Source organism: Antennarius striatus, chromosome 1 (assembly GCF_040054535.1).
Source record: "Antennarius striatus isolate MH-2024 chromosome 1, ASM4005453v1, whole genome shotgun sequence".
NCBI lineage: Eukaryota > Metazoa > Chordata > Actinopteri > Lophiiformes > Antennariidae > Antennarius > Antennarius striatus.
The window spans coordinates 15,938,093-15,962,789 of NC_090776.1; the positions used below are offsets into that span (position 1 = coordinate 15,938,093).

At 40.4% G+C, this 24,697-nt stretch overlaps 1 protein-coding gene across 11 annotated transcripts in view; it reads right to left on the reverse strand.

Annotated features, from left to right (window-relative positions):
* The window catches only part of baz2ba (bromodomain adjacent to zinc finger domain, 2Ba), a 75,161-nt gene extending 63,310 nt beyond the window's left edge, over positions 1-11,851 (reverse strand). For 6 of the 11 annotated variants that reach the window (XM_068322542.1, XM_068322863.1, XM_068322460.1 and 3 more), the window contains exon 1: positions 11,077-11,850. The gene's annotated coding sequence lies outside the window, so the exon portion shown is untranslated. Of the gene's footprint in view, positions 1-11,076 lie in introns of all 11 variants that reach the window. The other 5 variants (XM_068322949.1, XM_068322381.1, XM_068323029.1 and 2 more) reach the window with 3 other exon arrangements.
* Between the last annotated feature and the right edge of the window lie 12,846 nt (positions 11,852-24,697).

Consider the following 24,697-nt stretch of genomic DNA (forward strand, 5'->3'; position numbering starts at 1 on the left):
AGCACTTAAAACACAGGTTTAAAATGCCATACATAAGGTTTTTTACTTTTCTCATTAGTTTCCTCAGTCTAAAAACTTCTTGGTCAGTAAAAACTGGTTGCTCGCTTCGTTCTGGGTTTTTTAAATAAAAATGGATGCTATCTAAAAACATGTTGAGGTCAGGAAGGAAATTTTACACTTTTAACCCTTAGACCTTTTGTATCATGCACAATTTTATTTTATTTTTCATTTTTTGTGAATCATATTTTTCGTTTACGGCATCTTTCAGACTTCTTTCATTTTCACTGTCAGAGCTACTGGTATAAATTGGTGTCTTTGTATTTTTTTGCTTTGCAACTTTTTTACCTTTACTATTTCTTGTGTCAGAGTTTTTTTCTTTTTGAAGCTAGTTTTAAAAATTCCTCATCTATTAACATGTCTTCCTTCTCCTCCATTAGAGACTCTGCCACTCTGGCAGGAGTCTCTCTGGCCCCATCAACCTCCCCAAATCACCCTGTGAACTATAATTGACATTATGTGTGCTTTGTGTGTCAGTTACTTGTGTTGCCATTATTTTGTTACCCGTGTCCTGTGTGTTACTCTGTGGCTCCGGGTCGGCGATTCAGCGGGAGACGGGGTTGGGCCTGCAGCACAGGAAGCCGCTGCAGCCACGTAACAAGCGACAGGGCTTCTCCTCTGTTATGCAGCAGACGCTGCAGTCCCTGTCTCCGCAGCAGTCGCGGGTGTCGGCCGCGCAACAACCGCGGTTGCCGCTGGTTCCGCAGCGGCCACAAACGCCGGCCGCCCAGCAGCCAATGGCTGGTTCTCATCGTCCTTCTCCGGACAGGAACGGATGAGATGTCCCTCCCTTCTGCACTTGAAGCACTTCATGTTCTCAGTCGTGACATAGTAGTCAAAGTTCTCCACCCTGAACACAAGCTCGATGTTCAGTTCTTCATCGATCTTTTTAGGGACTATCAGAACTTGTCTCCTGAATGAGACGATATGCTTCAGGTGGGGACTCTTACAGCCGAGCGGGTTCATTTTAATAGGAGACAGGAGTTGACCGTGTCGGACAACTCCTTCTCCAGGACGCCGTTGCAGATGACCGGTGGTGCGTTTGATATAATCACCTTCTTCGTAGGGTTCGCCAGGGTGAGGACGGGGGTAGAGGTGTTCTGAATTACCACACTGCTCTCAACTACCTGGTTCACCTTTTCAACACTGCCAAGGATTATCACCACCACACTTTTCATTCGGGAGGCTGACTTTATGCTGCCGTACCCAACGTTCTCTCCCACGGCTAAACTAACCTCATCCACCAAGCAGCTGACGGCCGGTGCCAGTTTAATGGCATGCCGACATGTCAGCCTCTCCAACCTGGAGCTCACCAACCCCTGTGGGCTGCTAGATTACCCCCTAATCCCCCCAAAACACCCACAAACTCCCAAAAGTAACTGTGATTAAACTATATGAACAAAAATGTGAATAAATATGAAAAATAAGCAAAAAACAGAATGAAAAACTCAGAGATGCCACCCTCTCCTCTCACGCCCTTTCCCAGCATGCACCAAGAAAGAAAGAAAGAAAGAGAAGGCAACACCATGTCCCATGTGAGCCTTCTTTAGAAAAAAGATCATTGAGCATGGAAAACAAGTGTACTCTGAAAATAAACATATTGAGATTGGCCTAAAATCCCTTGCTTTTTAATATTTGATGTTGTATCAGAGGAGCGACGTTGAGGTGTTTGTCTCTGTTGTCTCTGTTGATCTCTGGCACACCAGGGCCTGTGGGAGTGAGCTAGTGAGAATTGGCCGCAGACATTTTCCTGAAGCCCCCAGAACAAAACAGGCAAGTCTTGACAGTCTGTCCGCCACTGAGTCGTCACACAATCAGTTGCAGGAAACCAATCCCTAAATAGCAGTGATTCATCTCTTCATCACACACAATGCCAGTACACAGTGCACAAAGAAGCTCTCTCTTCCCCCCCCTCTCTCTGTCTCTCTCTCTCTGTCTCAACCCCTTCCCCCTCGTATGGTCTCTCATGCTCCTTAAAAATAAGTGCTTCTCCCAGCTTTCTTTGCCCTGTGATTTACTGGCAGTATTTAACTGCAGGGCAGCATCTTTTATTGTTACATGATCTGGAGCTGAAAGCTGACAAAATGGAATCTGTGCGGCAGTACCTTTCTATATGTGTAAGTGTATATTCTGGGCAAAAGAAAAGAGCAGCTGGAGGAAAAAAGAACTGGAAGAGAAGCGATTGTCTAAGTGCAATTCAAATCCTCCTAGCCTCCTGCTGCCATATATGTGAATATTCGTGTGTGTTTGTCATTCCACTAAATGGTTTCTTCCTTGACTTGATGGAGCAAGTGCCATCTCAAGGGAACGGGTTACACCACACATAAAGTAAAGGCTTTAAAACTAGAGTGATCCATTTGTGAGAGGGAGAACATATGAAATACCAGGCTGGATTGTGTGCCTCTGTCTTTTTGTCTATGCACGTATGCGTGTTCTTATGTTGCCATGATAACTTTTTTTTTTCTTGATGGCAGAAAGCCCATTGCTGCATTAGCCAATCCACTTCCTTTTCTTGCTTTTCTTTGCAAGATAAAGTTCACTCAGATATGCACTCACTCTGGCCTGACTGGTGACTGTCCACAGTTGCATTTTGAACAATGATATCAGTACAGTATGTGACCAGATCATCACCAGTGGATAATCAGGCAAGCACAGGCCTACACAACAGGCTCAGTGTATCATTACAGCCTTGATGATCCATCAAGATGACGTGTGAAGGTCAGAGTAGCCGTGACCAACACAGCTGTCACATCTCCTCCCAGCACCCTCTTGACTAACTGGCCTTCCAAAACACTCAGCACAAAACATGGCCAACTGGGGAGCATGGGGACCAAGACCAGCAGAACTAGAGGCCAGGCTTGTATCATGACACACATTAAAGTCTAGAGAAAAGGCCAATCAGATCTGTTTTGCTGCGAGCACAACATGGAAACTGTTGGTGTACCTATAATGAAAAACACTACAAAAGCTGTTGGTATTGTCTTATAATATTTAATTCAACATGCAGTATAGTCACAGTTTTAAATGACTACCAGCTCTGTTGTATAAATGGACAGTGGAGATGTGTGGTGAGCAGATGTGAATCCACTTTGATTGCAATGACTGTGTGTGTGTGTGTGTGTGTGTGTGTGTGTGTGTGTGTGTGTGTGTGTGTGTGTGTGTGTGTGTGTGTGTGTGTGTGTGTGTGTGTGTGTGTGTGTGTGTGTGTGTGTGTGTGTGTGTGTGTGTGTGTATGTGTGTGTGTGTGTGCGTGCAATGTCTATTAAATGGATCTGCTGTCTCCTTGATCAAGGGAGTCAATAAAGGGCCAGTCCTGTCAAACCCTCAGGGGTGTGTGTGTGTGTGTGTGTGTGTGTGTGTGTGTGTGTGTGTGTGTGTGTGTGTGTGTGTGTGTGTGTGTGTGCGTGCGTGCGTGCATGTGTGTGCATTTGCTTGTGTGTATATTATGGACAGAATTTGAAGTACTCTGACAGGTGAGTGATTGAGTGCTTTCATTTCCCTCCAGCGACAACGAGACATAAACGTGCAAGCACATACACAGCACACGTTAAAAAAAAAAAACTCACATGAAACCACACAGTGGAGGACGGAGAAAGCAAGAGTGACAGAGAGCTGTTGTTTCCTAAAGGATGCTGCTCCTGCCTGCATGCTTAAATTAGCTCTGAATGTTTGGATTACACACTGGAGCTCTCACAGAGGATTTAGCACTCATGGTCTAAAGTCCAGCGTGTGTGTGGATGTTTCCATCTATATACAAGCACACACACACGCACGCACGAACACACACACACACACACACAGAATGTGTGTGGATCTCAAACACGCGTCACTCAGATGTCATTTGTTATACCCTGCAATACGCTTACATATGTTGCATCTTACTCAGTCAAAAGGTAAACTTTATTATGCTAACATGCTGACGGTGTAAACAGCAACAATGCACAATTTTTCATTCATCGGGTTGACACCATTGGGAGACTTTTTAGAGCACAGTCTTGGCTCCTGTTTGGTGGGGGGAGGATGGGATATGCTCATGGATACAGAGACAGGGAGGGAAAGAAAGAGAAAAAGAGAAGGGGAATAAGGGAGGTCAGCGCCCCCAGTCTCAGATAAAGGCCGTATCCCTCCCTCCTGCGTTGGCTTTCGAAGCCCCTGCCAAGATCGAGAGGCGTCTCACGTTACAGCTGTCTCTCAGTGTCATCGTTCAGACACAGAAAGCATAAGCGGGAAAGAGATAGAGTGAGAGAAAGAGAAAGAGATAGATGCAGAGGGGGAAAGGGGGACAATACCACAAACTGAGCTGGACTAAGCTTACATGGACAAAAAAAAAAACCAACAACAGCAGCAGGTTCAAATAGACAAGGATGCTTAAACTGTCTGGTGGTGTATTTAGCAATACATATTCTCTACAATTTGGAAATATTTTGAAATCACTTAAATGTGCTTTGACCTTTTCAAGAGAAATTATTTTGATCTAGTGTGAACACAAGTCAGGTGATTTCCTTCCCACCACTTGAGACTAACTGAGCACCACAAAAATCTCCACAGGAGGAAAAGAGCTTCATTTTGTAATATCTTTTGCTTTATGAATTGAGAAACATAAACAACCAATTCTTGGAGTAAGAGAATGTCTGTCAGACTGCGTGCTTAAAGACTTGTGTGGATTAGAAATTATTTAGTCACCTCGACGCACATGAGTACCCATTTTTAACCTTAAAATGCTAAAAACAGCAGCTTGTCCTTGGTCCAGTAATGACTAATCCAATGACAGCATTTCAGCAAGCACTTCTAACAAGGTAAGGCCATGTAGGTCAGCACTGCATTAAGTTAAATTCAGTGGTATTGCCAATTCTGTAGCATTTCCTTTTCTCCACAGAAATAAAAGAGCGTGTTCTGTGCAGTTTATGTAGATTTTTAGTCCAACTTTAGTTCTTACACAGCCGACACATTGAGAGCTGATTGTACCAGTGTGGTGTACATAAAGAATGGCTCTGAACAAATACACACTACACAGCTCCAAACTGCTTTCTTATTTGTTTTCCCTATCCTTGTCATTGCTGATGGTATTCTGTAGGAGTAAAATATTTAAAATTCTGGCTTAGCTTGGAACAGGCTTTGCCAGCACAGCTAAAATAAAAAGCCTTTGTGGCAGCAGTGACCAGATTTTAAATGCTGAAAAAGATCAATAAATGGGTGCTGCAACTGTGCGTGTGTAAGAGTGTGTCTGTGTGCGTATGTGTGCTATGCATAAATGCCTGTCCTCTGACAGCGTGTATGTGTGTCTATTCGTTCATCTTGACGCCCACTAAGGCTCACGCAGCTCCCATGCTTGCTACAAGCTATTCTATAGCATCATCAAGAACCCCACTGACCCAGAAGACAGGCCAAAAGAGAAACCAGTGGCATTCCCATTCCCACTTCCAAAATGACAACCCATTTCTGTTCCTTTTCCCATCAGAGCGCAGGTAGGATGGTAAAATTCAAGAGAAAAGTGCAAATACAGGCCCCCTGCTATAGACTGAGGACGCTGAGGCGTGGTGAACATAAAACTCAATAGCAGGCTTTTCAGAGCTCATCGCCATTTCCATAACCAAGTTCCCGCTGGAACAAAGATGAGGGACACCGAGACAAGGCGGACAGGTAAGGGATAAAAATGAGAGAAAACATCTCTCTTGGTTGTTTCAGGAAAACAACATCCCCTGATATCATGTTTATGCGATTCCAAACCACTCCTGTTCCACCAGATCCCGGAACATATTTGTTTCATGAGGTCAAATAAAAAGATGTCTTCTCAAGAAAAGGAATGCATTCTTTGAGTTACCATGTTTTATGCTGTTTCTTGTCATTCCACGGTTTCATAAAGACTGGCTTAAATGGATGCTTTCACCTCACATAAAGCCATAACCTTAATTGCTGTATTTGGAGAGGGAATATTTGATGGAAGCAAACGGTGAAGTTACAGTTAGGAGTAATTTTATGCATGTCATTGTACAGATCCACCAAACAAGAAGCACAACTGTATTTTCACCTCTTCACCAATGTACAAAACATAAACCAGGCCAGAAGTGGAAAAAAAATCATCAAGACCTTTAGAGACTTCATTAAAAGAAACTAGCCTGGACTTTCCAAGCAAGACTTCTCTTTAGAGGGGAATATCAACCTTTTCACCTTGCTGGTGGAAAAAACAAGCATCCCAACGAGACAGAACATGCAAAAACAACCTTGACTTTCATCAAGGAAATTCTCACATTGAATGATAAATAAATGCCCAGGGGATGAACAGCAAAGAAGCAGCTTATCGCCTTTTCCTCCCAAATTTGGTTGCTCTGTCTTCTGCCTGCTGAAAGTTAACACAGGGTGACCCACTTGCACTTAACACTGCTTATTGTGTGGTAATTAATCCACCATATGTAATCCACACTGAAATGTAAAGACACCAAAATGGGTGTTGAGGTGTTTAGCCTTAATGAACAATTGAGATTGCTCATTTGTTTCTACAACAAGGGGGGATGGCGCCCGATTGCACCAGGTTAGTTTTTATAAAATGCGTTTCTCATTACACAAACACGGGCAGCCTCACAGATAGCCGGAGAATTTGATGAGGCATAAAAGTTCCTCTTAGTAAACATGCACTTTGGACAATTATTTGCGTACCCTGACGACATTGAGTCCACGCGATGAACATGCTATGGTCCCTAAATAGCAAGGTAACGTGAGGATAGGTAAATCATCTGAGAGCAAGCAAAATTTCCAGCTGAGAGGACATTAACCTTCGAGGTTGTATAAACACATATCAATACGTATCTGGAATCATTTTGTTAACTGAGTCCAGACCTCGACTTCCTTTAGAAATATCACAGCTCTGTGTCAGCGCTTATGCCCAGAGATTCGACAGGGATCCCAGATGACTGGGTTTTTCTTTCCATTTGACTGTTTGCGAATCTTGTTGATTTCTTTAAAAATGTTTTTAAAAAATACTGAAAATGATCGATGTGAACTTTGGTCAAGCGCTGTGCATGTAGTACTGAATGCAATCAGTGTTGGAATTCCTTCTGAACCTGATGTTTGACATTTTGATTACAATCAGTGCAACTAAACATCAGAGAAGACCTCTGGTTTAGGTCTGACTGCTGCCAAAAAGTTGTTAGCCTCAAGGTAGGAGCCCCCCCCCCCCCAACAAACTTCAGATCTATCAGTGGATTCTATTATTAGATGTAATTTTGCCACCAATACATTACAGGAAATTAAATTTAGTTTTATGTTACTATGGTGTGGGCTGTATTCTTTGTTCTGGTGCCAGCTTCTCAGAATTTGTACATTTAGTCTTTGTTCATTTGAAGCTATTTTTTATCTTGTGTCATCCACGATGGTGGTGGTGGTGGTGGTGTGGAGAGGAGGATGAGGGCCTGTAAAGATGGGTGGGGGGCTGGGGGCAAGAAGAGGGGAAATAGCTGTTATTTTTTATGTGGATAACTACAACACACTCGAAGTGATCAATGTATCCTCTAGTCTTGGGAAAATAAGATCTCTCTGACAAAAAAAAGTTGACCAATGAAAAATGACCAATGTGAAATATTTGAGATATATATTACCCACAGATTGACTCTTTATTTTTGTCTGTCATTATCAGTTCAGCCGTAAAATAGTGAGAAACTCAGTGTTAGGGTTAAACATCAGAGAAAAGTTCACCAAGATTCCTGATTGCATGTCATTTCTACTTTCATTTTACCAATTAAAATTGAATTTTAGATTTGTCAAAACTCTGCTGATGTCATTTGTAATTCAAGATATAACAGCGTGGTGTTAAGGTAGCTGCTGTCAGTGGATGTCTTTTTTGCATTTCTGGCAGGGCGTTTACTTGGCATTTTTGGACCCACAGGTGAACCAAACCGGTGAACACCAGGAGTCATGTGGTTGCCATATGTGGGGGGGGGGGGTGATATCTACACTGTGGTTGCACAGACATGAATCTGAGTATGAATCGTGCCTGGAAATCATTCTGATGTCACTTAATGTGTGCCACCATATTGTAACGCCTCGTAGTGATGACTCAATCAATATACTGCACACAAAATACATTCCACTTTGTTTCATTTTCAAAGGAATATTGCCACCCCCCCCCTCCAAAAAAAAAAGATAGCTCACTTTTCAATGGTAACGGATTATAGAGTATACAACCATGTGTGCACATGGGATTGTCTTCTGAAAAGCTGTCCACGTTCTGTCAGATTCAGCACCCCCAGACACAGAGCTCGTGAACCTAATTTCACCTAATCAGCTTAGTCAATAGCAACCGTTTGCTGTGACTTTGGTAGACATGCAAATAGGGCTTAACTATGTCTATCCTTAATTCCTGAATGTTCAAGTCAAGCAGAAGTCCTCCTTTATCTTTTCAGAAACAACAGTACCAATTTGAGCAAAAGAGAGGAAGAAGGAACAAGAGAGAGAGAGAGAGAGAGAGAGAGAGAGAGAGAGAGAGAGAGAGAGAGAGAGAGAGAGAGAGAGAGAGAGAGAGAGAGAGAGAGAGAGAGAGAGCGAGAAGGAGAATAAAACTCCTCCAGAGTTGATGTTTTTTCTTGGCTCGGCAAGAAGAGACATCTCTGATATGAGTGTGCTTGAGGTAGCACAGTGTGCTTTCATTTCAAACCAGCATGGCAAACAAACTCTGACAGATTTGTTCCCCTTTTTTCACTTTTGCTCTTGCTCCCTCTCTTTCAAATTATGGGAAAACACACTGCACAAATATATTAGCACTTCATGTTGGTTTGTCTGCTCAACTGCAGCACGTGCACACACACTTACACACACAGAGAGAGAGAAGACAGTCAAATGAACACACATACAGTAAATTCAAACCTATCCAGACAAAAAGATGGTAACAATAGACAGTTGTAATAGTGTTAGAAAACTGTGAGATATTGTTCTGTTTCAATTTACTGATACCACTAATGGCTTCTTAGCAGCTCCATGAAATCAAGCAGCTGTCACGTCGATGCATCAGCAGTGAGAGGAGGGAGAGCCATCCCCATAAGGACAGAGGCACCGCGCCTTCATGTTTGGCTAAACATCTGCTCCTCTGCACTCAAGCTTTGCAGCAATAAATGTGCAAACAAAAGAGGTGGGAGGTGAAATGATCACATTTTCCATTTCAAAGCAGTTGTTCGGTTTGTTTTCTTTCCTGCTGCTCCTTCTTTAAAGTGCTTGCAGGACAAGGGGGAAGAAAGTGAGATCTAAGTTTTAACTCCCAGAAATACAGGAAACAAAATGGCTAAAATATTGCCTTTTGTGTGATGTGTTACAGAAACAAGGCCACCATTTCCTTCTGCAAAGTCTCCTGTCAGCTGCAAATCAGTATCACAGCTCAGTCAGGGGTAACTAGACTGTGTGTACGTGTAATGATGATGAGACGCGTGCCAGAGTATGCATAGACCTGGCACTTGTCAATCCATCATTCATCTATTCAACTCTGTGTGCACAGCTGTAGGTACCATCAATGCACCAAATATTATATATAATATATATTTGTGATCACATAATGATTTTAAATCATTTTTTTAATTCAAGATGGGGGTCTAATCGATGTCATTTGGCGGTGACATCAGGTTAAATTTCATTTTGACTGTTTCCTTCCTTCATTCATTCATTCATTCATTCATTCTAAATTGCAGACATGCAACATGAAGCTGTCCTGAGTAAACTTAGAAAAACCCATTGCAGAAAGCAAATTACTTTTTAAAATAAAACAAAATACTTTAAAAATCTCTCTCATAAAAACACCATCCCAACATTTAACGCCAACGCCACTTTATATTTGCTCTATTTAAGGACGTGTCCACCGGATTACCCCTCACGTCAAAGCCTTCACACATTCACACACTTCACACGTTCTCTCCACAATCCACAGACAGGACGCGATCCTTCGGTCTGTTTCTTTTCTAACAAGTCCAAAAGTTCTGTCAAACTTGTGAATAGAGGAGGAAAAAAAAAACAAACCAAAAAAAACGAGGATCCATTTTCTTTAAAAGTAGTGTTAGTGTGAGAGAGAGAGAGAGAGAGAAGGGGGGAAAGGTAGAGGTCCTTCAGATGGGGGGGGGAGGCGATTTTAAAACAACCAAGATGGCGAGAGGCTTGTTGTTTTGGAAGGGGCAGGAGAGGGGCAAAAATGGAGGATAGTGTAATATACACAAAGGAATGAATTTGAACAAGTCGGCCGAGCTGCTGCCAGCTTTGCCTGCATGTTTCTCTCCCGCTGGAGGAAGCGACCACGACGGCAGCCTCCCCGGCAGCCTCCCCGGCGATGGCGAGGCGGACAGAAAGGCTCAAACTCTGACCGACTAGGGGGGGGGTGAATTCAGTATTACACGTCAAAGTTAATCCAAACCGAAGGGGTATTTATGTGTTAGCCTCTGATTGCTTTATTTCCGTATTGACTGTTAAACTAGATGGATTTCAAAGGACGAGCAGCGAGGACCGAGGGCGGTCCGTCCGCCTCTCGTCAGCCCCGCTCCGTCAACGCGGACGGTTCCCAACACAGAAAAACACAAAAACACACCAAAAGTCCACAGTTTTCTCCCCCCCCCCTCCATTTACACGATCGATAAAAGTAAATAACAAACCAACACCCCCCCCCCCTCCAAAAAAAAACAAACAACTACTACAAAGTTTAAAATGTCCAAGATAAGACCGGTAATCAACCGGAGCAGCTCCGAGTCAACGGATCGACACAAAGACGGTCCCCCCTGTCGGGCGCCGCTCCGCAGGCGAACAAACACTCTTCTTCCCCTCGAAATCGAAGCGAAAACTTTAAAGATTCGAACCAAACACCACCGCGGGACACACAACCGACACCGTAACAAACGTAAGAGTGAAACTATAAAGCTGTTTAAACGAGCTAGGGGTAAAATATATATATATATATATATATATATTAAAAAAAGCCGAGAAAGTGTTCGCGGAGCCCGGCTCGTCGCTCCGGTCTGGGCTGTGAGGAAAACAGCGTCAGAGAAATAAAACACTTACCTTTTTTTTTTTAGTTTCGTCACTTTACTTATTTCCAACGTGGGTTTTTTTTTTCTTTTTTCTTTTTAAAAGCTCAACTAACGGCTTCTTGTCTTCTTCTTCTTCTCGTCTCTCTTTCTTTTTTCTTTTCTTTTTCTTTTTTTTTTTTTTGCCCCCTTGGTCGGTTTTGGTTATGAAAGAGGTCGGGGACGAATGATAAAGAAGGGAATTGGACAGTAATTGAGTCTCGGTGTGTGAGTGAGTGTGTGTGTGTGAGTGTGAGTGTGTGTGTGTATGTGTGTGTGTGTGTTACTAACAGCAGATTGAAGGAGACTCTTCTCAAGGTTTATTCAGCTCCACTTGAAGGAACCGACCTGACGTCAGCTCACTACTGCCACACAAAGAAAACTTATTATTTGTGCCGTGTCCGTCGTGAGGCGAGGACACTCTTATTGACCGGTGTTACCGCGAATGCGACGCCGTCAGTGGAGACGGAAGCGGAGGGGAACTTTATTCACGTCGCTTTTAGAAACACGCAGACCTGTGACGATCACGGCGTAAACACCACTAAACACACGAGCTGTATTTAAAACAACAACAACAACAACAATACCATTCATTCATGTTTTAACTTTCATTTAACTTTTAACAGGTTCATTCTTTTTTTTTTTTAAATCTTTTTCGCAGGATTTTTTTTTTTTTTTTTTTTGCTTTAAAAGGTGGATTTAACTGGAATACCTGAAAAATGTTGACATATGCGAATTATTTTGCAGCTTGCAGAGATATTAAAATTGCAGTGTCGTTTGTATGATTAAAAAAAAAAAAGTTATGTGTTTTCTTTATGTTTTCTTTATATTCTTTATGGAATTAATGTTTATATAATACATATTTTTATACAATCTTGAATTTTCCTTTAAAATTAAGATCTGTCTATCTATCTATCTATCTATCTATCTATCTATCTATCTATCTATCTATCTATCTATCTATCTATCTATCTATCTATCTATCTGTCTGTCTGTTTGTCTGTCTGAGTGTCATGTGTCTCACTATTAACAGACCAAATGTTGATCAATCAGAAGATGATACATGATCAAACAAACACAAATCAGTTTCCTACAGGCTTTAAATTAGAAGACATTTGTCAAAAAGAAAAAGAATGGGACAGATCTTCCTCTGGGTAGGATCAATACATTGCCTGGCAAAGACAGCCATCTGTGCCTAATTGTATGCTTTACCTCCTCTTCTGAACACACAATAAGCAACAGGCTGAACGCAGGCCCTCTGACCCAGACTGGGTTTCCAGACGGGGAAGATTATTTCATTCAACTGGAAAACAACAAGGGGGTGGAGGGTGGTGGTGGTGGTGGTGGTGGGGGGAGTTTTTGCAGATGGAGTGGGCAACTGTTCTTATATGCCCCACCCTGATGAGGATGAGGATGGGTCACGGAGCCAGAGCCAACTGGTGTGTCTCTACATGTCACATCAGCGCCTGCCTGTGTCCATTTTAACAGGTATTACACTGGATTAACAAACTGTCCACTGTTAGTTTATAGACATCTCATAAATCACACGCAAACAATGAACTCATTGTTAGCAACGTGATGGAGTGTTGGTTTACAGGCACGTTTATATTAATGCTTCATAAACATTATAAATGATTATAAATGTATTCAGTCTCTCCCTCCCTCTCTGTCTCTCTCTCCTCCCCCTCTGCCGTTATGTCACAACCTTCAAAAAGTGTCACTCGGACATCTTTTTATGTTATAGCAAAAATTGAAAAATGCTGCTCAAGTTATTTTCATTCATGAAAAGGCAACAAGAAGGAAATGGTGGCGGTGGTGTATGGATCTGATTAAACATTCATGATCGCTGGAGTTTTGGACGATGGACTCTAAACCCCTTATTCAGCTCGTAGCGCTAAAGCCATTTTGTAAGCTCGCTCTCCATGTTCTTTGGTCATTGATTTTCTTCTCTGCCCCTTTCCATTACCTGTTGAGATGGGGGGGGGGGGTCAGTGTGTCTTCTTCAAACACACACTGACACAAACACTCACACCCACCCACACATACACACACACACACACACAAACACACACACACACACACATGCTCTCTATCTGTCTCTCTAGCCACTGGCACCCTGGTGTATTTCTCCATCTCCTCCGCCTCCTGTAGCAGGAATGACAGGCCGTGAGGAATGACAGTGGTTCTGTTTGTCATAGTGTAGCAGCAAGAAGCAGGGATTTTTAATTGCATTGGAGAATCTTCATTAAAGAGAGCACATGGGGGTGGGAATGGGGGAGAGGGCTGCATGGGGTGGCGTCGGGGGGCAATCTGAGCATCGTCATTAGGAGAAGGCACTAGCAGCATAGAAGGGTGGGCCCTCTTTGCATGCACACAGAGAATGCCTGCCGTACCTCGGTCATTTGTAACATAATAAGTGCCAGCACAATGACTGCAATGCGAGAAAGCACACCACAGGGAAGAGAAGGGGGAAGGGAGGAAGCATGTCTGTCTAAAAGAGGGACTTTTTTTGTGTTGATTAGAAAGTATAATGAGCCACTAAAGAAATGGGAAAAAAAACTCTCCTGAGACTGATGGAAAACAAATTAATCCGGTGATTTGAATTTAATTATTATTTTTCTATTAGTCCACCATGCAAAGACAGGGACAGCCATCAGAAGCAAGGAGCTGTGCTTGCATTTATTGATTTTTGCCCAGACACATTCAGGGAATACAGATTCATCTGCTCTCCTCCCCGAACAAATCCGCTATGTGGGATTCTATTAACACGAGACGCTTCTAGCAACTCTGAGATGCTTAATTTGAACAACATAAATGGATCTTAAAACAGTGTTCACACACAACAAAAGAGGCCTAAAGATGTCTTTTCATATAATTGAATTACTCCTCACTTATTGTTTAGTCCCACATAATAACTGTTAAATAAACATGCAATAAATTAAATTAAGATGGCGTTCTGCTATATAGAACGAGTCGCGTGTTGTTTGTCTCCGTATCCAACATCTTCCACTCTAATGGTTGAGTTTCATTTAATGTTTTGTTTTGAATTAATAGCAGAAATCCAGCAACCAGGCTATAATTATTCTTTCCATACATGTCGCATCGTCTCTTTGTAGTATCCTTTCAATACATCAGCAGTCTTGAACACAATGCATTGTGAGATGCAATGATTTGCAAAGTCAATGATTTGAACTGCCTGTGTGATGAAAGCACAAGGGACCAATTTGTGGCTGCTATATGTAGAATATTGGTGCGCCTCGAGAAGTACTCATATTCTCTCACTGACATGAAATTCAGCAATTATGCCAGATGAATGCTGTTATTGATTGGTACCCTCCGATTTCTTTCTGAAAAAGGTTTGCATTAAATATAGTGGCTGGCAATATGCGGACCCAGATATCTTGAACACCAAATCCACATAGGGATTTATGTGACAGAGAAATATACTTTAACTTTTAACCTGTAACCCTGGAAGAATCTGCAGGAAGAAAGTTCAAGGATGTTATATGAATGTTTTTGTGGTGAAAACGTTTTCCTGGCTAAAAGCCTGGTGATTCACTCAGTCTGTGGAAACAGTGCTCACTTGCAAAAATTAACTAGATTAAAAAGTGATTTGGGAAATTGACCAATAATGTTTTTCAAAAAAGGTTGACAAATAAATCCCTGCAACAGTCTAACTGAGCGTGCTCGGAGTATGTTTATTGTGGCGAATGTAACTGAGCAGAACCCTCTGCTGCATGATGTAATACACAGAAGGGAGAGATCATCATAATAGCAGAGTAGTAGAGTGAGTCATTCGTTGATGAGGTACATTCACCCTGTCATTCAATAAGGAGATGCATCTGTGTGCACATGTTGTCGGTGTGTGACCGACACAGGCAGAGGAAGAGGGGGAGAGAGGGAGCATTAGTATGTTCCTTTTCTGGGAAAGAGGAGTCATTTATGCCAGGAAAGTGGAGAAACAAGTCCCAGTCCTGCGTTGATGCTTCTCTCCATGAAGAATTGAATCACAAGCAAATGTCGCCCCAACCTGAGCAAAGCCATATGACCTTGAATCAAATAAAAACACATCTTTACCCAGTCAGTGTGTACACACCACGCAAAATGTCAGCAGATTTTCCATTTGCTAAATCTGTGCGTAAGTGCAGGGGTTTAGCTGAGGTAATCAACCTAGCATTTTCCTCCAAAGTCCATGAATATCACTCTGAAGGAACCCTGCTGTTAATACAGTCAGCAACAGTTACCTATAATTTAATCAATTTAAAATTAAGTGTCATAAAATTTCCCTGACTCACAGGGGCCAAACAAACTGATGTTACTTTCATTCCTCATGGCACTTCACCGTTTCACATTTTCTGCATTTTGAGATAGAGAAAGATGAGGGGATTCTTTTAATGGAAATTACTTTCACAGTTGATTTTCAAGCTCAAGTGCATTACTCTTTCATAAATTACACATGCTTTGACTTCTGTCCATGTGAATTAGTAGATATATCTATATCTATATAGATAGATCGATAGATAGATAGATAGACAGATAGATAGATAGATAGATAGATAGATAGATAGATAGATAGATAGATAGATAGATAGATAGATAGATAGACAGACAGACAGACAGACAGACAGATAGATAGATAGATAGATAGATAGATAGATAGATAGATAGATAGATAGATAGATAGATAGATAGATAGATAGATATGACACTTAACAAGTGACCATTACAAATTTTCAGATTATTAGTCATACAAGCACAGATGTAACCCTGCTCCTCTTCTTTTCTCTCTATTTCTTACTTTGTTTTTCGTTTTTTCAAAGTTTACACACTATTTTCCACATTAATACACTGCCAATTATGAATAATGCATGGCCGTTACCTGGAAAATAAGAAACATTGTTGTAATTCCATAGAGCCTATGTACTTCTTTTGAGTTACCCACTAGAGATTTGTAATAAAGGTAAAATCCCTTTTATGGGTTTTCACTCAAATGCAAATCTCCAGGAGGCTCTCCATTCGCATTGACAGACATCACTGTTGTCAAACTCAATCATTAGGGACTGAACAGCGTTCACGGTCAGTTTCCTGTTCTTTTAAACTGTTACTTTGACGAGTTTGATTTGGCACTGAGTTTCTTGAAAACTTGCATCAAAGCACAGAAAATGAAAACTAGTGTTGACACTGCAAATGTACCGAAAGTCGAATCTTTAGCTCAGATTATGCACAGCTGCGCTTCATGTTACATCACCAGCTTTTAACAACAATATTCTTTTCAGACAGTGATAGTAGTTTGTAAAAAATTCTTAAATGTTAAAATATCTGATCTTGAAAGATACTTCTGTGAAATAAAAAAAATAATTTGAAGGAAATAAAAGAATAAGCATTTTTGTGTAAGGATTAGTATTTTGGAACAAAAAGTAACATTGAATGAGTAGTGTATTTGAGAAGGTTGGGTTAACATTTGGTTAACATTTCCAGATAACATCTTTCTTTAAAATGATGCAGACACTATCAACCATTGAACATAACAATACATACACATGTTCACCAAAGTGTTTCCTGTCTGAATAATTGTAAGAGCTACCTGAAATATGAGTGGTCTCAACACCCACACATGAACACTTATAAAGCACGCTTCACACACAATACCTGTGTGGATTTTGATGTGGATGGTATATATAAAAAACCTTAGAGAGCGCATATGAATTAGGCGTTGGTTTGTCCCCCAGTGAGTCACATAGCTGTTTCTTACATAGAAATAAAATGGGAACTTAATCACAATACTTCCTGTGGTCTAATTATAGAGTTTAAAACTTCATTTAAATGTGAAAAGAATGTCCATGAGTAACATAAGAGCTATTTTCATAAAACAGTGTGTCAAATGCATCAAAACTGTTTTCTTAATAATTCCAGAGGCATTTTTGAATTTCCTGAATGAAGCTGAATGAAAATGAAAATGTTCCACCCCCACCACCGTAATGTCCCCATGCGCGAGCACACACACACACACACACACACACACACACACACACACACACACACACACACACACACACACACACACACACACACACACACACACACACACACACACACACACACACACACACACACACACACACACACACACACACACACACACACAATGGTTACCAGCATATTTATTCCTTTTACTTGTATCACAATGGCATGCAGAGATTGAAGTAATCTAAAATCTGCGGATTAATGTGACGAAAGGTGTCATAATAAAAAATCCCATTTGTCCCAAAACTGACTGACTTATGGCCTTCTTTAGGGATGCAAGTTATCTTGAACAATGTCCATGATATTCCCAAAGAAACATCATAAATATAAGTATGAAATAGAAAAAATGAGAAATATTCATACCTTTTTTTTTTCCTAGGCCAGACAGAGAAATTTGTGAATACATTTTGGGTATGAGTGTTAAAAGAATTTTCCCCTTGGGGTAACAACAATCTCTGCTGCATGATGAGCTGACATTTACCTCCAGCCCTGATTGCTCAGTGTTTCAGAGAGCTTCAGCCCCCAGTCCCCCCCCCCCCTTACAAAAAAAACTTTGACATACACATCCTAATGGCACCCAAATCACCAGCTTTCCTTCAGCTCACTGTTTATGGTCGGAAACTCAAAGCGTCAACAGTGAGCTAGGAGGAATTTTGAGAATTTATGGGTGTTACTTGTCACAGTAATCAGGGAGTCATCTTTACTGGGCTATTAACTGGTACATTCTCAGATCCTTATGAGAGGGAATTCTTCATGAAAGACAGTTGCGCTACTAAAAATGATGCCTACTGTATAAAAAAAAGCAAGAAAAAAATACTTTGTTCACTAAGATTTGGACTACTGAGGGCAACATCTGAACGTCAGCCTGTTTCGTTGTGATTAATGGCTGTTACTCCGGATTTGGTGACGTCATACACAAAATCATCTCTTAATAAATTTAAAGCAGGTTTGATGAGCAATATAATCTATTTACAGTTATATAACTTTTTATATGACAATTTATTCTTTAAGCCTACAAATTTAGAATTAAACTAAATACACCTGTTTTCCTTATGTAAACGACCATGCTTTAAAAATGGAAAATGTGTATATTTCTATTAGCGTGACTGTGTGTATTTGTGCTAAATTAATAATTGACAATATCCATTAATTACTTTGATTGGCAAAATAAATTATTCAACAGGTTCACAGTGAAATGGGGTGTTAATACAGCTCGGTGCAACCAGTGGTGAGATACTGAATAAAAATAAATAAAACATTAGGTTTTCCTGTAGAATGTAATATGTATGGATTTACATCTAGGTTCATATTTGAACAACATAGAGATATACTACCTTAAGTGCGAAATAAATCATTTATTGTAATGCTTAATCAATGAAATGAAACTATAAGAGGCTGGACCACGAGCTTAACAACACATCATCAGATTGCTCATCGACTTAAGTGGGCTTGTGGGGGTGGTCTTACAATGATTTTTAGGAGCGATGAAAACAGGCCCTGCGTTAATTAATACTGGCAGGTCACTCTTCCTCCTGGCAATGTGCAGTCAGACATTCTGGCCTGCCCTCTGTAACGCCTGGTCAAAAATAGGGCACCACACTGAACAGTAATGATCACAATGGTGACATCATCTTTGCCTTCAATGTCTCTCCTCTATGTGCTCTTCTTAACAAAGAGCAGCAGGCATGCAGGGAGGGAGGCAGATGTCACTTTGAGTCTGGGGAACATTAAGACCAATAAATGTTCTTTGAATCCTTGGAAAAGCCTTTTAGCAGCAATGTGGGGTACGGCATTGCGTTGCTAAAAGTCTCTAATTGCTAAAAGATCCATTTATCTTCCTGAATCAGGTGTATGGTTTTTTCCCCATGTGTCTGTAACACATCAGTTTAAATATATACATATAAGGCTATGATTTTATATATAATGATAGTGAAAACCTCTGCTGAGAGAAGAACGGCCACAAATAACTCACAAGAATTTTACATGGTGCCCCTCAAACATGTGACCTAAAATGTTAACACATGTGGCCTTGCTTTTCCTCCATTGTTTCTGATGTGTTCAGGTGCACGTGTTTGAAGCAAACACATGTTAAATACAGCTTAACTACATCATAAAAGGAATGAAGGCTTTCTCTGAATGTGAATGAAATCATTTGTCTGTCTGCATCTAAAAATTGCCATGGGATCATCACAAACAAAGACATTACACTGTAGGAACAAAACTGATCTCTGTTCAGTGCACAAATCTGTGACCACATCCAGCCTGTGGGTTGTTGTTTTACACAATTTGTTAAAGTTCATAAAATGATCTGCCAAATACAATTTTTCTAACAACAACCAAGCACGGGACATTTCATCAGGACAACTTACATTATGTACTTAGTAAGTTCACATTAACTTCACTGCTGTGAATCTTGTTTGGTTCAGAGAATCCTTCGTTAGATTTACGCTGGAAATAACTTATGACCCTATCCTGGTTTTTACTTCCTAGGCATTACTCAGAAGGCACAGGCTTTTGCTCTTTTAACCCTAGAAGACACTGCCCTTGTCTTTTAGTTCTCCTATAAACCAGCCTTTGTGGTATTCATATATCTCCACAAACAGTGAGACTAGGGGAGGAAGAGAAGCAGAGGGAGGGAGAGAGAGAGGAAACAGATTCTCAAGACCTGGACAAGCCGTGGGAAAAGAGGGGTCTTGTGGAGGAAAGGCAGAAATGTCTCAGGACATTCCTTTGTGATTACACCGTGCCGGACAAATCCAGACATTGTTGTACTTATTCGGTACAGGAGGCCTCAAGTTAAAGTCAATGTCATTAGTAAAGTGCAAACGTAAATGTATCCATGTCCTTGGATTTTTCAAATTTAAAAAATAATTCTGCACCAGCTAGAATTTCCAGTTGGAAAGACAAGCAGGTATGCGTCATATATCCAGACCACACAAATAAGAGGATTCAAGTAAGAGAAGGCCTCTGCGTGCAAATCTCAGGTTACACACTTGTGATTTGAGCTGAAACAGTGAGCTGCCTACAGTGCAGAATTTTTTTTTTCTTTTAAAAAGCACGTTCCTCCCTTGTCACAGCGAGCATGAATGAGGAGCAGCTCAAAGGAATGCACCATTATCGTCCTATCAGCAGGACTGGGGGAGGAGAACTTGTAGTCTCTCTTCACGTAACAGTGCGTGGAATCATGTATCTCAAGGAGGGATGCATGTGTGTGTGTGTGTGTGTGGGGGGGGGGGGGGCATGGGCCTGCAGACCTGCAACCACCGCTCCAACTCACCAGACCTTGCTCTTCCCAATTTGTCTAGGTCAGGCGTCCGTTGTTGTTTTTTTTGTCAGCGATTAATCTGCAGCACTGCCCTCTTATATTTATCCCTTTCACTCCATGTGTATCCTTCACCTCTTGTTCTGTTAGCCTCGAGTGGATTTACACTTGGTTTGATCACTATTCACTGTTGTATACATGCAAGTAATGATGTATTACTCAACTTTTTAAGTGCTACACTTTACCTGAGCATGATGAGCATCTTACTGACCTTTGCATTATTATGTATCTACTGCGCAACAGTGCTCCCACTCTGCTCTAAACTGACCTTTATGGACCCCCCACTAACTTAACATGAAGTCTGTGTGTTACAATTTCAGTTGGCAAATTAAATTCGCGGAGAGAAAACAAAATATGCATTAATGTGTAGAGTTTATGCAGCACATGTTAGGAAAATGCATAACATATATGCATTATCCTTGATCAGTGCTTTCTGAGTTTTTTTTTTTTTTATTGGATGAGAGTTAAAGTATGCAAATCAAATAAATCCTGTTAATCCTGGGTTTAGTGTGATGATGGGATCTACGATGCTTTTTGAAGCAATTATTCAAATCAATCTCATTAGACCTGTTGAAATTGGCTTTAATTGTCGCCCTGTATAAACAAACACGAATTTCTGGCACACAAATAATTGTGCATCCCAGTTGCAGCGTCAAGGTGTGGAAATTGTGAACTGGAGCGCCGTCTAGTGGCTGCTAACTTCACCTGCCTTCCAGATTAATGTCAGACCTGGACCGTGTCTCATCCACGCATTTATAAGGTCCTAAGACTGATTTCTTCTTCTTCACATAATTTGCATTTAAGTTGCTTATGTCATACAACAATTTGAAATGTTTTAACTCTTTAATCTCCGAGAGGTTTGGTGTTCATTTGTACTTTAAAGCTACTGACTACAAATAAAGTCACACAATATACTGTAGATGGCATATTCTTAAATAACTGCAACAGAAAAAAAGAAGTGAAATGATCTGTCACAGGTAAACTACATTGCTTCAGAAATAAATAAAATAATATATAAATAATGATGAAATAAGTAATTCTGAGTCATTTTTAAAATCAATATACAGATGGACAAAATACTTAGAAAATACGTAATTTAATTTAAGCAGTTTCTCTTGTTATTTATTCGTTTTGCAAATTGCATCAAGATTCCACTCTTTTCTGAGAATCTGTTTTTTTCAGCTTCTTATGTCATGTAAACGAGAACCCTAAGCAGCCATTTAATTTGACCCAGGTTCTGATTATTTTCAGCAGCAGAAGTAAATGCTACAAATGACAATTAGAGGGCGGAAGGTCTTTTGTGATTATGCACAATACAATTTGTAAAGCTTCAAACTGTGGCCATTCTATTGAAGGCGTTGTGTTCATCGTGACGTCTGAGGTCATTTTGATAAAGACAATAAATATGAAATGAATGGCCTCCTGCCCTGAATGTTCTTTTGCAGGCTTTGCTCATGTAATTTGTCCAATTTGTGTTTTTCTTTTTATCATTATCTGTCATTTTAACTTTTTAAGCTACAACATTTTGTCTGTGATAGCATTTATTTCATTTTGCACACATTTTGCCCTTTGCTTCAAATGGGTGAGGTGGCTTGAAATCCTTTTAGGTGGAAATTACAATAAATGCTTGACCCAAAAATGTACTTTCCACTAATAAAAGGGAAGTTCTATAAATTAAAAAGATTTTTTTTCCACTGATTTACATAATTATGGATAAAAATTTAGCTAGTTTTTATTTACATAAGATTGGGATTTCTGTCTCTAAGATTTGTTTCTCTACAAAAATACATAAAAATACATTTGCGTAGCAAAATGTATTGTACATTATTTTGTAGAAACAAAGCTGGTTTGGATCAACAGACGTAATTTCATAGGGATTTCATTAAAACACAGTTGATGGTGTTTGATAGATTCTTTTGTTTTGTTTTTTTATTCAAATCCCTTGGCTTCAGGAGATGCTGCTAAATAATTGGGTGTGTTTTCTAGGTTCAGGAATCCATAATAAGTTGTTTATCTGGTAAATACACAACACTGCCAAAATGTAGGTATCTTGAGCACCATTTTTTTTTGTGTTAATTTTTTAGTTTCTCCCTGGGGGTATTAATTTTGAAAATGTCAGAAAGTCATGTTGCAAATAAGATGCATCACATGCCCCAGTTTTGTCAAAAAACATTCAGTGATATAAAAAGATATGGTCCAGGAATGACAGATACATAAAACCCAAATTTAATAAAGGGAAAATATACAAACTTTCAAGAAATTCCATTCTATGATACCAATTTTACCAAATAGATGAGTAAAAGAAGAAAAGTGCTATAATTAGGACTTATTCTATGGTGGTAATCCACTGAAAAAAAAGTTGGCAGTTCAATCTCCAGTGCTTTTGCAACTCTACATACCAATGTGTCCTTGAGCGGGATACCGAACATCAGGTAGCACTAGGACCATTGTCATGGCAGCCCACTGCAACTGGACAACTTCTGTAGTTAATATTCGTAATATTTACATCCCACTTCAAAGCGGTGAAGCATTGTGCATTTGTGCATTCATCCATTAGTCCGTCCGTCCGTCCGTTAGTCCACCAAATATCTTCACAACCTTTGCAGATAGAAAGATGAAACAAAAAGCACATTACTCGGGCAGCAAAGGGAATGAAAATGAGATGATGACCTTGACCTTGAGAAAACTAGGTCAAGGTCAAGGTCATCATCAAATTTGACCATGAGAAAAGTAGGTCAAAGTCAAATTTTAACTTTTGTATACTCAGGAACTGGATAAGATAGAAAGACGAGGGAGAAGGCCAGTGTTAGTAAGACCATAGATCAAAGCTAGTGCTTTGATCTATGAAAGTATGTCAGAGCACTAGCTTTGATCTTTCACCTATACAAGCAGGTCAGGGTAAAATTTTGAATTCAGAGTGTTGCGGGATGTTGCAGTTTCTGACTGCATTGGTTCTTGTTTGGATTTGATTGGCTTTATTTGACCTGCCCCTTTGCTTTTTATTTGAAATCTGCAAGGCATTATACTGTATGGAAATCCAGCATCACTTACAATGTATTAGTTTCAATTCAGCTACAGCAGGATCTTGCTCAGACTTGCTCAGAGTTGTGAGAGGATTGCAGTGTTGCTACCCAGAACCCCAAATAAAATCATGGAAAGTACAGTAGCTTTAGCCTCATCCTGATAATAAGCATCTTTGCTGGTACAGTATATGTATGTCAGTGTTTAGCCCTGCTTGTTTGTATCACTCCCCATCTTGACCAGAATGCTTTTGCTATTTAAATTTCCTTGAGTCTTGTCAAATACACACTAACTAAAATATATAAGTATTGCATTAGAAATGTGTATTTCTTTAAACATGTGAGGGAAAGTGTCATTTTCATTAAATATGGAGCCCTCTGAGAGGGTTGGAAGATCTACCACTACTGACATAATGTTCTCTAAGGGATTACCCATCTTTTTCATCAGTGTATCTAAATATCTAAGGATCAATCAATGGGCAAATCTCTGGACAAAAAAAAAAAAATTCACATCTTTGTCTAGATGGATATTTTAACCTCTGGTTCTGGCTCCATCTGTGATATACCACCTGTCTCGAGAAGAAGGTCTTTCTGATCACTCATTATTTCATTAGAGATTTTTGTGATGGTTTTAATTAATAGGGACATATCTCCAGCAGAAATATTTTCCTTCATAACCTCCAGGAGAAAATGGTTTGAAATGAAGCTGCAATTTCAGCTGGAGCATTGTCATTATTATTATTATTATTATTATTATTATTATTATTATTATTATTATTATTATTATTATTATTATTATTATTATTATTTTGTGTTATTTCCTTACTTTACTGCTTAATGGGCCTGTATATCATTAATGCCATCATTTCGGGGCGGCAGTGGCTCAGCAGTAGAGCAGGCGCCTTATGATAGATCGGCTGTTCGATTCCCGCTCCCACCCACCCACCCGGAGTGTGAGCTGGTTGATGTCAGCTCACCTCGACGGCGCCCTTGAGCAAGGCGCCGTCCCCGCTTACAAGCTGCTCAATTGGGGCGCACCCCGAAGTCGCTGCTCGTTACTTTGCCTCCCCTTGTACTGTTTGTTGTGTTTACTAATTGCATGCCTACTGGCCCCTTGTGAGTTGTGTTTCAGGGGCCTGTATACAACATTGTATCAAACACAAATATGTATAGCTGAGTGCAAAAGTAATTTCACCGTTGGGGATTAATAAAGTGGACTTTCCTTCTTTCCATGGTTTGAGGTTCATGTT